The sequence below is a fragment of the Equus asinus genome, chromosome 23 (assembly GCF_041296235.1).
Source record: "Equus asinus isolate D_3611 breed Donkey chromosome 23, EquAss-T2T_v2, whole genome shotgun sequence".
Classification (NCBI taxonomy): domain Eukaryota; kingdom Metazoa; phylum Chordata; class Mammalia; order Perissodactyla; family Equidae; genus Equus; species Equus asinus.
The window spans coordinates 35,796,959-35,810,123 of NC_091812.1; positions in this window are offsets into that span (position 1 = coordinate 35,796,959).

The window sequence follows — 13,165 nt, forward strand, 5'->3', positions numbered from 1 at the left end:
GCTGTTGTCAAAAAGGCAAGAGATAACAAGTATTGGTGAGGATGCGGAGAAAAGGAAACCCTTGTGCACTGTTGGTGGGAATGTAAATTGGTGCTGCCATTATGGAAAACAGTGTGGAGGTTCCTCAAAAACCTAAAAATAGAGCTACCCTATGATACAGTAATCTCACTTCTGGGTATATATCCAAAGGAAATGAAAACAGGATCTTGAAGAGCTATTTGCATTCTCATGTTAACTCCAGTATTATTGACAAGAGCCAAGACATGGAAACAAACTAAGTGTCCATCAGACAATGAATGGGTAAAGAAGATGTGGTAGTATATACAATGGAATATTATTCAGCCATAAAAAAGAAGGAAATCCTGCCATTTGCTACAACACAGTTGGACCTTGAGTGCATTACACTAAGTGAAATAAGTCAGACAGAGAAAGACAAATATTGTGTGTGTGTTTTTTTTTTTTGATGAAGATTAGCCCTGGGCTAACATCTGTGCCAATCTTCCTCTACTTTATATGTGGGATGCCTACCAGAGCATGGCTTGACAAGCGGTGCCATGTCCGTACCCGGGATCCAAACTGGCGAACCCCAGGCCGCTGAAGCAGAATGTGCGAACTTAACTGCTGTGCCACCCAGCTGGCCCTGACAAATACTGTTTGACCTCACTTATATGTGGAATCTAAAAAAACTGACCTCATAGAAATAGAATAGAATGGTGGTTGTAAGGGGCTGGGGGTGGGAAAAATGGGGAGATGTTGGTCAAAGGGTACAAACTTCTAGTTATAAGATGAGCAAGTTCTGGAGATCTGATGTACAGCATGGTGACTATAGTTAACAATTCTGTATTATATACTTGAATATTGCTGAGAGAGTAGATTTTCAATATTCTCACCACAAAAAGGAAATGGTAATGATGTGACATGATGCAGGTTTAGCTAATGCTGTGGTGGTAATCATTTTGCAATATATGTGTGTCAAATCAACACGTTGTATACTTTAAACTTAACACAATGTCATATGTCAATTATATTTCACTAAGGCTGGAAAAAATTAAAAATAAATGCATGCTAATGTTGGCTTTGAAGTATTGCAGTAGGTTTGGGGAAAGGAAGAAGCCTAGTGAAGAGAGAAGATCAAGGTTTACAGTACCTAGAGAAATGAGTTTCTTTGACCCCACTAGCATTTGCTCTAAATCCTGTTTTTTGAAGTAGAAGTGAGTATAAATGGTGAAAGAGGAAGTATTTTGAGAAAGAAACTTGGCTGCTCCCACAAGAAGGCCTTTCCAAGATGTGTTCAGAGAAACCCGGATCTTTGGGTTTTAAATGTGATTCAAAGAATAGAGATTTTGTGGTCAAACAGGTTAAACCAAGTTAATATATTGTTGGTGATGTTAGTGAGATAATGTATATTCTAAATTTCCAAGAGGACTTCTATAGACTGTATCACTTCTCAAAATTATTTAATCACGGAACCCTCTTTGTGCAGGACACACATGAGCAAATCTTTCAAGGACTATGGTTTTGGAAATGCTGCTCTAAGGCAAGCAGGCCTTTTTTTGGGGGACTTCTAAAAAGGGTGCATTTTAGAGTATCCTTCCAATTAGAGCTTCATTTTTGAGTACTTACTAAGTGCTAGGCACTGCTCTAAGCATGTCATATACATTATTTCACTTTTTCCTCCAAACAACCCAATGTTAAGTATACTTCTTATTCTTGTTTTAAGGATGAGGAAATTAAAGACCAGAGAAGCAAAATACCTAGAAACCACTGAACTGGTACTTGAACGCAGTCTTTCTGACTCAGAGTCCATGCTGCAAATCACTATGATCTACGGCTACAGCAAAAGCAAACTAGAACAAAATGAAGCAAAATCCTTCAATACTTTATTCTGTACTATGATTATTTCAGGGGTTATAAACTAGTTGCGCTATTTCGCCTGGCACAATATTTTAAAATAACTGGAATTTGAATACCTTTGAGCAGAGCATGGAGTTGTTAGTTCTACGCTGGATTCTCTACTCTTATTTTATTCTCAATCCAAGGCAGACAATTAGTCACTTTCCTATGTGCATTTGAGTATTCTCTTCTTGTTACAGCTCACTATTCTTGTTACAGTTTGCTGGTTCAGTAAAGAAGGGGGTGTGGCCTGTGAATGTTGTAACTAAACGACTCTCATGGTTTTGGGAGACGAGAGAAATCCTGGACCTCCTCAATATCAGAAAATGAAGCAGCAAAGAAGGTGGTAGGGCCTCTAGTGGACCACGTCATTGTAGCTTCTACTCAATGTAGGAATCCTTTTGAAAGCATCTGGACATGGACATTTAATGTCTGCTCCAACACTTTCTATGAGGGGAATTACTACTTAAATACACACTTAATACTCATAAAACTGGGGTCATCTGGAACCTCACCTAAAACTCCACCTGATGGTTCTGCCCCATGGAGGAATGTAGAACAAATCATTGTCTTTGTTAGAATGTTCCCTCTATTGGACAGTCCTCTGAGCATCCTACTTTCTTCAGTGGTTTTTCATTTGTAATCATTTCTGTATCCCTTCCTTAGTTTTATCCCAATCCTGTGGACAATCAGTAGCTTGAGCATGTGGTACACAGAATCTGAACAGGCCATTCAGAGTTGCACGCATCACTCAAGATGTGCCCTGGTCAGTGCAGGCTGTTTCAAGATGCTTCTCATGACACAGGCCCAGATTGCCTTGAATTGGCTTTTTCAGTGTCTGTGTCCTTCAACTAGTTCACTTAAATTTCTTGTCAACCAAAGGCCAAGATTTGTCTCACACAAACCCAAGCCTCTCGATTCAGGAAAATTGTCTTGACTTTATCAGAGTTAATTTATAATGGATGTGTTGACTGAGCCCTACACACTGGGTTCCCTGTGAAATGTAATAATATGAAATTTGTGTAATCATGAGAAAACAAGGTTATTGATCATTTCATTAGTAAGTATGCATTAAGAAATAAAAGATATAGTCTGATTTTCAAGAACTATCCAGTTGGGAGGAAAAGACCAAGATTTAGAAAGCAGTTAGTGAAGAATCTGAGGGAGCATGTAAATGGTAAGTTGGTAAGTTGTATTGAGTAGACCAAAAGCGCTGACCAGGGAAAAGTGAGGGCAACAATGGTGGGAGAAATAAAAGAAGGTTTCATGGAGGAAGCGGTTTGGATTGGACTGTACTGATTGACGGTGGGTCTTGTTGGTGAGGGGATTGGTGGAGGTGGTCCCATTTGGGAGGACAAGTAGGGTTTTTGAGGAGCGTTGAAAGGTAGGCCACTGATAGGGGGCCTTGGTATCCAGATAAAGGAATTTAGCCGTGTGATTGTAGGTCTCTGGAAAAGTATGAAATGGCAGAAGTGCTGCTGGGGGAAGTCTAGTCTAGAAGTGGTACTCAGGATCATTTAGAGGGGCTGGAGGCTGGAGGTAGGAAGCACAGTTCCAAGACAGTTGGGATAAGGGAGTATGATCACCTGCCTGAAGAACCATTTTGAAGGAGAAAAGACAGGATTTATTTGACTGCATGGAGGTGAGGAAGAAGGGTTAGATAAATATGACTTTGTAGTTTCATACCTGGTTGATGGGGATAATGATGGTTCCATGGTCAGAGCAGAAGAAAGAAATGGTTTGCATGAAAGAGGATAATTTTGTTCAGGGCCACCTTGGGTGGTGGTGTGGGTTTGGAGGCAGCATTCAAATGACGTGGTCCAGTAAATCATTTGGAGATAGGACCTGGGTGTACCGCCAATGGGAAAGACAAGTGTGGACATGAGATTAACTTGTGAGTGTACTCATCTTCCCTTCTCAGTACATACCCTGGTCATCAGTTCTGAGTGAGCAGGCGGGTGTGTGCCTGGTGCAGGGGTTGGGAGCAGGTGCTTCAGAGTCAGACAGATCTGGGTTCAAACCTTCTTCTGCCACTTACTAGCTGAGTGAACTAGGCAATCAATATAACCTCTCTGAGCCTCAGAATAGTCATCTGTAAAGGAAGACTAATAGTAGCTTCATGAAGGTGTTGGAACAATTAAATAAAACTGGGTACAATTTCATTTATAAAGAAGTATACAATGGCACACAGTACTCCACACATCACCGATGTGGTTATTATTATTGTTATTGTTATCACTACTGCCTGGTTGCCTGTGGCAACTACTATCTATCTATCAGTTAGTTTGGGACTCTCAGGAGACAGTGCTTAGGGACTGAGATTGTTCTGAATGTGGGGATCTCACTAATAAACTTTTTGTCACTCTGGAGTTGCTAAGTGGCGATAAAAGCTTTCACACCTTCCTGGGAGCCTGGTTGGAGAAAGATACCCACTTGCCAATGGTGTAGAGTATTTTTTTTAAGCAGCTCCAGACCTGCCTACCTCCTTAACCTGCAAAAAGGGCTAGCTTTGTACAGCTGCCATACCACAGCTAAAGTCCTCGCCATGTCCTTCCCAGCTTTCCCCTCCCTTAGCAACTGCCTGTGAGCTTGGACTTCCCGGGACTACGATGAACTCAGAACGTAGCAGCCAAAGCATAAAGAACTAGGAGCTTCCTCAAATACTGCAGGTAACATAGACATGGACTTTAAAGGACTCCCATGCCAGGTCTCTGGAGCATTTCAGGCGCTTATAGGTCACTTGGCATCAGCCACAAGACCACGAGGGAAATAATAGCACAGCTATTTCATGTTCTGAGATGTCAGTAAATGCTACATGCAAACCAGCTGGGGCTGGGTAAGTCTATGTGTGGTAATGTAAGTGAGGGCAGCAGAGACTGTCTGAATGCCAAGCACTCCATGAAGCATGAATGGGGACTCTTGGTGGCTTTTGGAGGAACCAGACTCCTTAGTGCAGGGCTTGGAAAGCTGTTTGTACTTAGAGGGATTATTATTTTTTCCTACTGAAGCAAGAGGTGTCAAGTCTGACGGTGGAATTAGGACTAGGACGGTGAGAAAGGCGACTCTCATAAGTCTACTTTCATGCCAACTTCTTGAGGAATGACCCTTGCTTGATCTATCTGCTGCCAAGTCCTGCTTGTGTGTGCAGCTCTTCAGCTGAAGGGCAAAGCAACTGCCTTCCACTCCTCTGGACAAATGACTCAGGCCAGAAAGGCACTGAGCTCTATGGCACTCACCAAGTCCCCACGGCTTCGGTCATCCTGACATTCCCATTTGACATCCAATGAGAACTGTCTTTTGTGTGTGTAGGTTTGATTGCAGGTACTGTTTTGAAAGACAGATTTGCATAGGTAAGCATCTTGTAAAATATTTTTCTGAAAGCATTTATCAAGGAGAAATGTGCAAGCACAAATGTGGAAGGAAGCTGGGGGAAGGTGCGGGAGAGGAGGTGAGAGTCAGGGACCAGAACATATGCTTTTCAGCTGCCCCGGCTGGCCCTGTGCAGCCCTGCTCCTGTGGGAGGGGAGCCTCTGCAGGTTGCATTGTGGATCTGAGAGATTTATGCCCTGCACACTGAGCACATATCGACGACTCTCCACGGCACAATTTTGAAAAGGTGATTATGGGTCTGACATGAAGGAATATTTTATATGACATTGCTGAAAGATTTCTGGGTACTAAGCAATAATCACCTTAATGCTTTAGAAAGTGTTCCAATTTGTTTCCCATCGGCTTCCTGGCAGTTGGGATTTGCATGCTACATAACATCCAATCCTGGGCATCCTGCGTGCCACCACGGTAAGCATAGGGGCTCTCCTGGAAGAAAAATGCGCTACAGCTTGAGGAGAAGTCTCAGCAGCCTCTAAAAATGTGCATAGACTTGGCATCTGTAATTCTATATTTTAGAATATTTTGAAGGAAAAAAATCAGAAAAAGGATGTTCATTGAAAAGATGCATGTTCAAAGATATTTATCATCATGTGATACTTTTTGTATATGTCCTTCCAAAATGTAATGCCATGCAAATGTGTATGTATAAACACATTTTAACAGAAAATTTGGAAAAATCATGAATGTGACAAATAAGGGATTTGCTGTTTTAAAAAGTGCTATAGAATGTTATGTATTCCTAAGTCCAAAAAATAAGTTATAGAATGGTATATGTATGCTCTGATTGTATTTTGATAAAAAGCATGCATACATGCATATTTGTACAGGAATGAATTCTGGAAGGACATATACAAACGTGCAATGATGGTTATCTCCGGGTAGTGAGAACATGGGTGACTTTGCTTTTTAAAACATTAGTCCATCTGTATTTGTTGTAATAAACATAGATTACTCATGTGGAAAAAAGCAGAGGGTGCTGCCTTAGTGAGGGACTCTCTGTCTTCTTTGGTCCATTGCCATCTGGGTTTCTTTCTGAATAGCTTGCGCTCATGTGACCTGCATGGAGTGTTGAGCAGAATCAGTTTTGTCAGTGTCTCCTGGTGCCGCCTCTTTGCACTGAATGGACCTGCTGAGAGTAGGCTTAGCCTGCAAAGGTGGTAGGCAGCTCCTCTTAAATTCTGGTCAATGCCAAGGAAAGGAGCCATTGGATAATTGACATATTTCATCAACTGAGCTTGGGCTGCAATATCAGACTTGCAGGGAGAACGTGGGCCTCTTTACAATCGCTACAAATGATTCAACTGGCCTGGGACCATGTATTGGTATACCAGGAGGCTGCTTTCTGTTTTTATTAAGCTCGTATTATTCGTTTAGATACTGGTTTCATCAGCATGATGAGTCTCCCTCAAATCTAAGTCAAGGAATAAGAAGCCTGTTGGAATCTGGCATTTGGGTTGTAATTTGTTTTTCTAGTCAACAGTTGACCTGAAATTTTTGGTGTAAAGGTTCACATATTTGGGGCGGGCCCTGTGGCTGAGTGGTTAAGTTTGTGTGCTCTGCTTCACCAGCCCAGGGTTTTGCTAGTTTGAATCCTGGATGCGGACATGGCACTGTGCATTAGGCCATGCTGAGGTGGCGTTCCACATAGCAGAGCCAGAAGGACCTGCAACTAGAATATACAACTATGTACTGGGGGTTTTGGGGAGAAGAAAATAAAAAAGAGATTGGCAACAGAGTTAGCTCAGGCCAATCTTTAAAAAAAAAAAAGATTCACATATTGAACTACCTCATTATTGCAGTGCAGTAGTTATAAGAAGACCCTGAACGGATTTCTTCCCTCTGTGTCCGTCGCTCTTAAGGTGGCACGGGAAGGGCTCAGTTTTCAATATACTCGGCCCCCAAACAGGCCCTAGTTTTGAGTAATCTTTCACATTCCATACTACCATCTACTAGTACTAGGGAAACGAAGTTTGAGCAGAAGGAAATGCTCTAAGACCACCCCCAGGACAAGAAGAAACTTCCCCTGACTTAAACTGCTTTTCTTCTTATGCGTGCCATCCTGGAGACAAATCAATTTAGCTATTTCTAAGCAAAGGACCCAATGCTCATCTTTTGCAAAGGAAAAATGATGCCCCAAGTATCAGATCTCAGTTTCTGTGCCAGTAGGCAAGGAAGCAATGAGGGTCTATGACATCTGCGTTAAAATTGGGATTTCTTGCATTATTGCTGGTATTGCGTGGGTGAGATGTGTTTCTGGAAGCAGATATTCAGGCAGCCTCCACTTTTTTTCAGTTTCAGGAATACACTGAAGATCCTGGGAAAGGCTGCATAAAGGGAAATAACATTTGCTTGGGGCTGATCGTGTGCAGGTGCTATAAATCCATGTTTCATTGCAGGGTTAAGATGACACTCAGCATTCTGATCTTAAAATCTGCTTCATACTACATATCACGAGAAGCCAAGCAGCATTACCTTTCTAGAACTGACAGTTTATTTTTCTTAATCTATTTTTTTAAAAAGGAGGAATCTTCTCTTTCTCTTGGAATAAGTAATAAAACGAGTCTGATCAGAAATCAAAGTATTTTCACTTTGCTCAATCCAGTTAATCCTGAAAATTATTGGATAGCATCTTGGGCTTAGAAAGAGACCATTTAGTTGAATCCTCTAATTTTACAAATGAGAACACTGAGGTCAGGAGGACTAAGAGGCTTGTCAAGGTCACACAGAGAGTTGCAGATCAAGTGTGGGAATACCAGAGAGCTGATCTTCCTCTGCTGGATGATGCCAACTGAGAACAGTTTTCCAGTCAGTTGATTATCAGCCCACTCCTTTTCCTCATCCTCATCCCAGTCCAGCTACTTTCTGATGAGAAATGGTTTAGGGAACAAATCTTCCCACCTAGATCCCACAGAAAGGGCAGGAAAACCATGCTTTCTGACGCTACAAGAATCTATATGCTGGTTTCCTGCATTAGTTTCTTGTCCATGTTGAATCTTGAATGAGTGATGGCAAAATGGAATCTCACCACATAGGGCCCAGGAGAGCATTTGTTGTACTCCAAAGCTTTTGGAAGTTCCCAAGAGAGAAGAGACAAGGGCTGCAGAAAAGTAACTCATCTACCCTCTAAAGAGTTGGCGGGTGAATCAACAAATCCTTGTGATCGGTGACACCAGAAGTTGTTGATGGACATGAACCATCCTTGGGCAGAGAGGATCATACTCCACAAGGGTCTGAGATTCCATTTTTCTAGGCTTTGGAGTAAACTGAAATTAAACTCTATAAATGACAGTGGGATGTTAATGTGTAGATTAAAATGTATAAAAGATGTTAATCTTTAGCAAAAAGTATAGACTTCTTTTTTTCTGCCATGAGTTACACTTCTTTTTCTTTCCTGAATTGCTGTATACATTCTGTTTCTTACTGGTGTGTTGTCAGCAGTTCCACCATCTCCACCCCCTTGGTGGAGTTTTTTGATGGTGGATAATGGCAGATGTGATGCTCTTGGTTGGCCAAGTGGCCCACAGACCAGGTATCTCTCAGCCCCACACTTAGCTCAGGGCAGTTCAGCTTTTCACACTGTCTATTATTTGGAAAAGCTGTGATGGAAAATAACAATATTTTACATTTATTTAAAAGGCACCGACAGATATTATTCAGCTCAGTACTCAACTTCTGATATTAGTCATATTTTAACATTTGAAAGCTGAGGAAACTGAGGATTGGAGAGTGATAGGACTTGACCAAGGGCACGCAGCTTGCAGTTAGAGCTGGGACTCAAGCCCAGGACTCAGGCTCCATTTTAGACGGTTTTCCTACCGTGTCGCAGTTGATGTTTGATCTTGTGGTGGAGAAATGTGGAGGCAGCACTATTGTTTTACAGAAGTTCAGAGAAGACATTGCTGTTAGCTTTCCAGATTGTTCATAGATTTAAAAAACTTCAGGCATCTATCTATTAGCCAGATCAACTGTGATGACAATGTCTGGTAGTCACCATGTTATTAGAGGAAAGAAGATTATTTTTGTGGCCCTAATTGTTAGCTGAACACTTTACCCCTTGTCCCACCATCTAGGGTTCAGAGCATGGGTTTAAATTCCAAGCTGTGCCAACTGCTAGTTGTGTGACATTAGGGAAGTGTGAGCTTCAGTTTTGTGAAACATGAGGAAAATCCCTCTTTAAAATGTTGTGAGACAAAATGAAATAATGCATGTAACACACCCAGCACAGCACTTGGCTAATAAATATTTGCTCTTTTGCTATTGCCATGACTGAAGTTCTAAGTGTGAGAAAAGGAAATAAAGTGTGAAAGGCTCTCAAATAATTTTAAAACACTGTTATTCATCCATCTACATCATTGGATGATTTTGTTAATTTGAGACTCAATCCTTAGAACCCAATAGAGTAGTGTATTAAGAAAGACAAAGGGCATTATCTAACAAGCTCTACCAGAGTGGGGAAAGAGGATTTCCTTAGATGTTCCTGAGGATCCTACGGGTGGGTGTTATTGTGCATTTTTTACTGATGAGGAAATCAAAACTTTCAGAGGTACAGAACTGCCACGTAACATGTAAGCTAGCAAAGTAGGGATCTGAATGCATACGGGTTTGGACTTGATAACTCACTGAGTGTCTCTAATGCAGCCTGCATGAGTATCTCTGTGATGCTAAAAAATAAAAGCCCAAGAAGCTCCCCCCTACCCAGGATGTTTAGAAGATTTACTATGGTGGGTGTCAAAAAATCATGAAGTAGCTTCATCTATTTAATAGAGTGATAGTTCTACTAGTTATTAAAAGAAGTTTTTGCCGTCATTAGACATCCTTTAAACTGAATTGACAGTGTTGAAGATACAGAAGTCTTTGCTGATGTATATATGTAGCTTTTACTGGTAAGATGTAAATTATCTGCAAATGAATGTGAGTTACAGGGGCATTTTTGTATAAGCCCCTCATTTTTGGTTATGAGGTTTTATGATGAATGGCATAGAATGTGAATGAGATGGTTGGCACTAAGGAAATTTATTCTAAATTAAATTTTGGGCTACATTAGTGACTGATAGCTTTGAAATGACTGTTCTGAGGAGTCCTACTTCCTCATTCAGTTGTGACTGCTTCCCCCAATCCTCACTTTCCAAATGCTTTCTTACCCCTACCCCTAAAGGCTTAGATATACTTTCTCCAGAAATTAGCATTATATACAAGCCCTGATGAGTCCTAAAAACATTTTAAATGTGAGATTCTCTCCCTTGGGAGATTGACTTAAAAATTTTTTTTTTCTGCATCCTAGTATTCTCGTTACATTGTGAGAGACAGCTGTATTCCCTGTTAGTGTGACATGAAAATTTTCTTTGCAAAGGACCAGAGACAGTGAGAAATACAGAAAAGAAGGAAAGAGAAGAGCAAGAAGATGAAGAATGAGGCCAAGTGGGAGAGAGGTGGAGGAGAGATGGAAAGGGAGAAAGATGGAGAATGAGAAAGAGATGGAGAGAGAGAGATGGAGTGATGGAAAGAGAAATAGACAGATGGGGACAATGGGGAGTGAGAAAGGGGGAGAGAGAGAAGGAAAGAAACCAAGAAGGCAGGACCCCAGCTCCTCCTGGGCCCAGCAGGGAGCTGGCAAGAAAGAATTTGAAGCCAGAGGGACATATTATCCAGAACCAGGAGTTGAGTCTAATTGTAAGCAGACCCTGCCCGCTCCCTTCAGATGAGTGATGGACTCCTGGCATGTGACCTGGCTTGGCAATCTCCACCCCCTGTCCGGGCTGCCATAAGGAGATACGTAATGTCTAGAGTGATGGGAAAGTCATGCCTGCAGATGGTACAGATGGAGCTGCCTCATAAAATGACTCACTGTGAATCCTCATTGAAATCTCTGCTATAAAAATGATAATGGAAAAAGCACAAGAAAGGCTAAATGGGCTTGAAAGAAATTTGTTCCAGCTTGTGTAGCTTCCTTCAAATTCTGAAAGGAAGAGAAAAAAAGACCCTATTAGTAATATGCTAGGAAGATAATGTATCTTCTTCCCTCCTGGCTATAGCCCTCCCTTACCCCCACCTCCTTTCTGACATCAGTATGTAAATGAAAGTGGCAAGGGAAAAAGAGGAAGAGTTTTGGAGGAAGATGTAAGAATTATTTATTAAGCAGGAGGGCTGATGTTCTGGAGAGGGAGGGCTGGGAGCCTCGGAAGAAAGGGAGTGGTGTTTTGGAGAGCAAAGAGCTAGGCTCTCAGAGAGCAGGAGAGTTGTGTTTTACTTGGCCTCTGGGCTAGGTATTGCCAGAGTGGAGTGCGCCTCCCAGAAAGTGAGGTCAGACTCTGGACGAGGGAGGCATATAGCAATTAGTCATGAAGACCTCTGTAGCAAGAAGAGGAAGTTTTTAAGTCCAAAGGAGCATAGAATTCTAAGAGTAACTATTATTGGCTATTTCAGTTACTCAAGACCACGATGCTTCTGCATATGATCCCAAACAGCTCAGTTTTATGGATACAGAATCTGCTAAAATTTGAGCATCCTTCAAAAGAAGGACAATTATTCAATGCAAGTTCTTATGACTTCCATCTCCTTTTGTCCCTCTGGCAGGGCTGGGACTGCAATGGATTATAAGGAAGAGGTGGTAGCTGGAGCAGAGATAGAGGATGAAAAGACAGACATGGGGGCAGCACTTGGAAGCTGGTGATCAGGGTAGAGCTGGGCTTCAACACAAAAGGAAGAGCCTAGGGCAAGGTACATCCATCAAACCAGTGGTGAGTGCAAGGTGGGTGAGAACTAGGATGTGTATGAATAGTGTATATTGGGACAGTCACAGGTTAGAAATGGTCCAGATAGACAGTGAAGTCGTGGGTGTCTTGTCTGTGTAGTTGGGGTGCAGAGACCTCAGTACAGTATCCTGGACAGAGTAGAGCCTAGTATCTAGGAGATATAGCATGGTTGGGACACTTGGTGGGATGCAGAGGCTGAGAATGCTCTGTCCATGGGGCAGAGTTGGTTTAGGTAGGAGTTGGGGAATATGGCAGGTGGGATGAGGTGGCGGCAAGGACATGATGGTAGATATGAGTTAGGGATCTTGGAAGAAACAGAATCCAGTTCAGATGGTCCAAGAAGCTATAATGAAGGGACAACTTAGAAAGGTGTGGACAGGGTTAAGGGAGCCAAGAAGGGATCGTGAAGTATCGAGGGACTAGAAACAGCTGGGAGCAGTTACCACTTTATGTCTGAAGGAGCAAGGGTCGGGGAGGATGATGTTTCTGCAGCCCAGTGAAGGTGGAAGCTGTGGAGGAGGGGCTTCCTTGCCAGTGTAGTGAACACAGAGGGTCACAGTTACTCCTAAATAGGGGGCCACGAGCAGGGAGGATGTCTTAGTCCACTTGAGCTGCTGTCGCAAAATGCCACAGATTGAGTGGCTTATCAAAAATGGAAATTTATTTCTCATGGTTTTGGAGGCTGGAAGTCCAAGATTAGGGTGCCAGCATGGTCAGGTGAGAGATCTCTTCCAGTTTGCAGACTTCTCACATGCTGTGTCCTCACATGGCGGAAGGGCTGTGGAACTCTTCCCTAGGGGTCTCTTTTGTAAGAAGGCTAATCTCACTCACGAGAGCTCCAGCTTTATGATGTAAGTGCCTCCCAAAGCCCCCACCTCCTAAAATCATCATGTTGGGCATTAGGATTTCAACGTATGAGTTTTGGGGAACACAAACATTCAGACCATAGCAGAGGGAGTATAGAAGAAATACCCTGATCTCTTGTTCTTCCCTCCCATCTTCTCCTGGTGCCTCCCATTGATCAAACCCAATCTGAAGAAGCATTGAGGGAATCCATGATGTCATGGATGTAGAGGTGTAGAGCAAGGCATAGAAGAATGGAGAGTGGATGGATTTGAGGAGAAAACAGA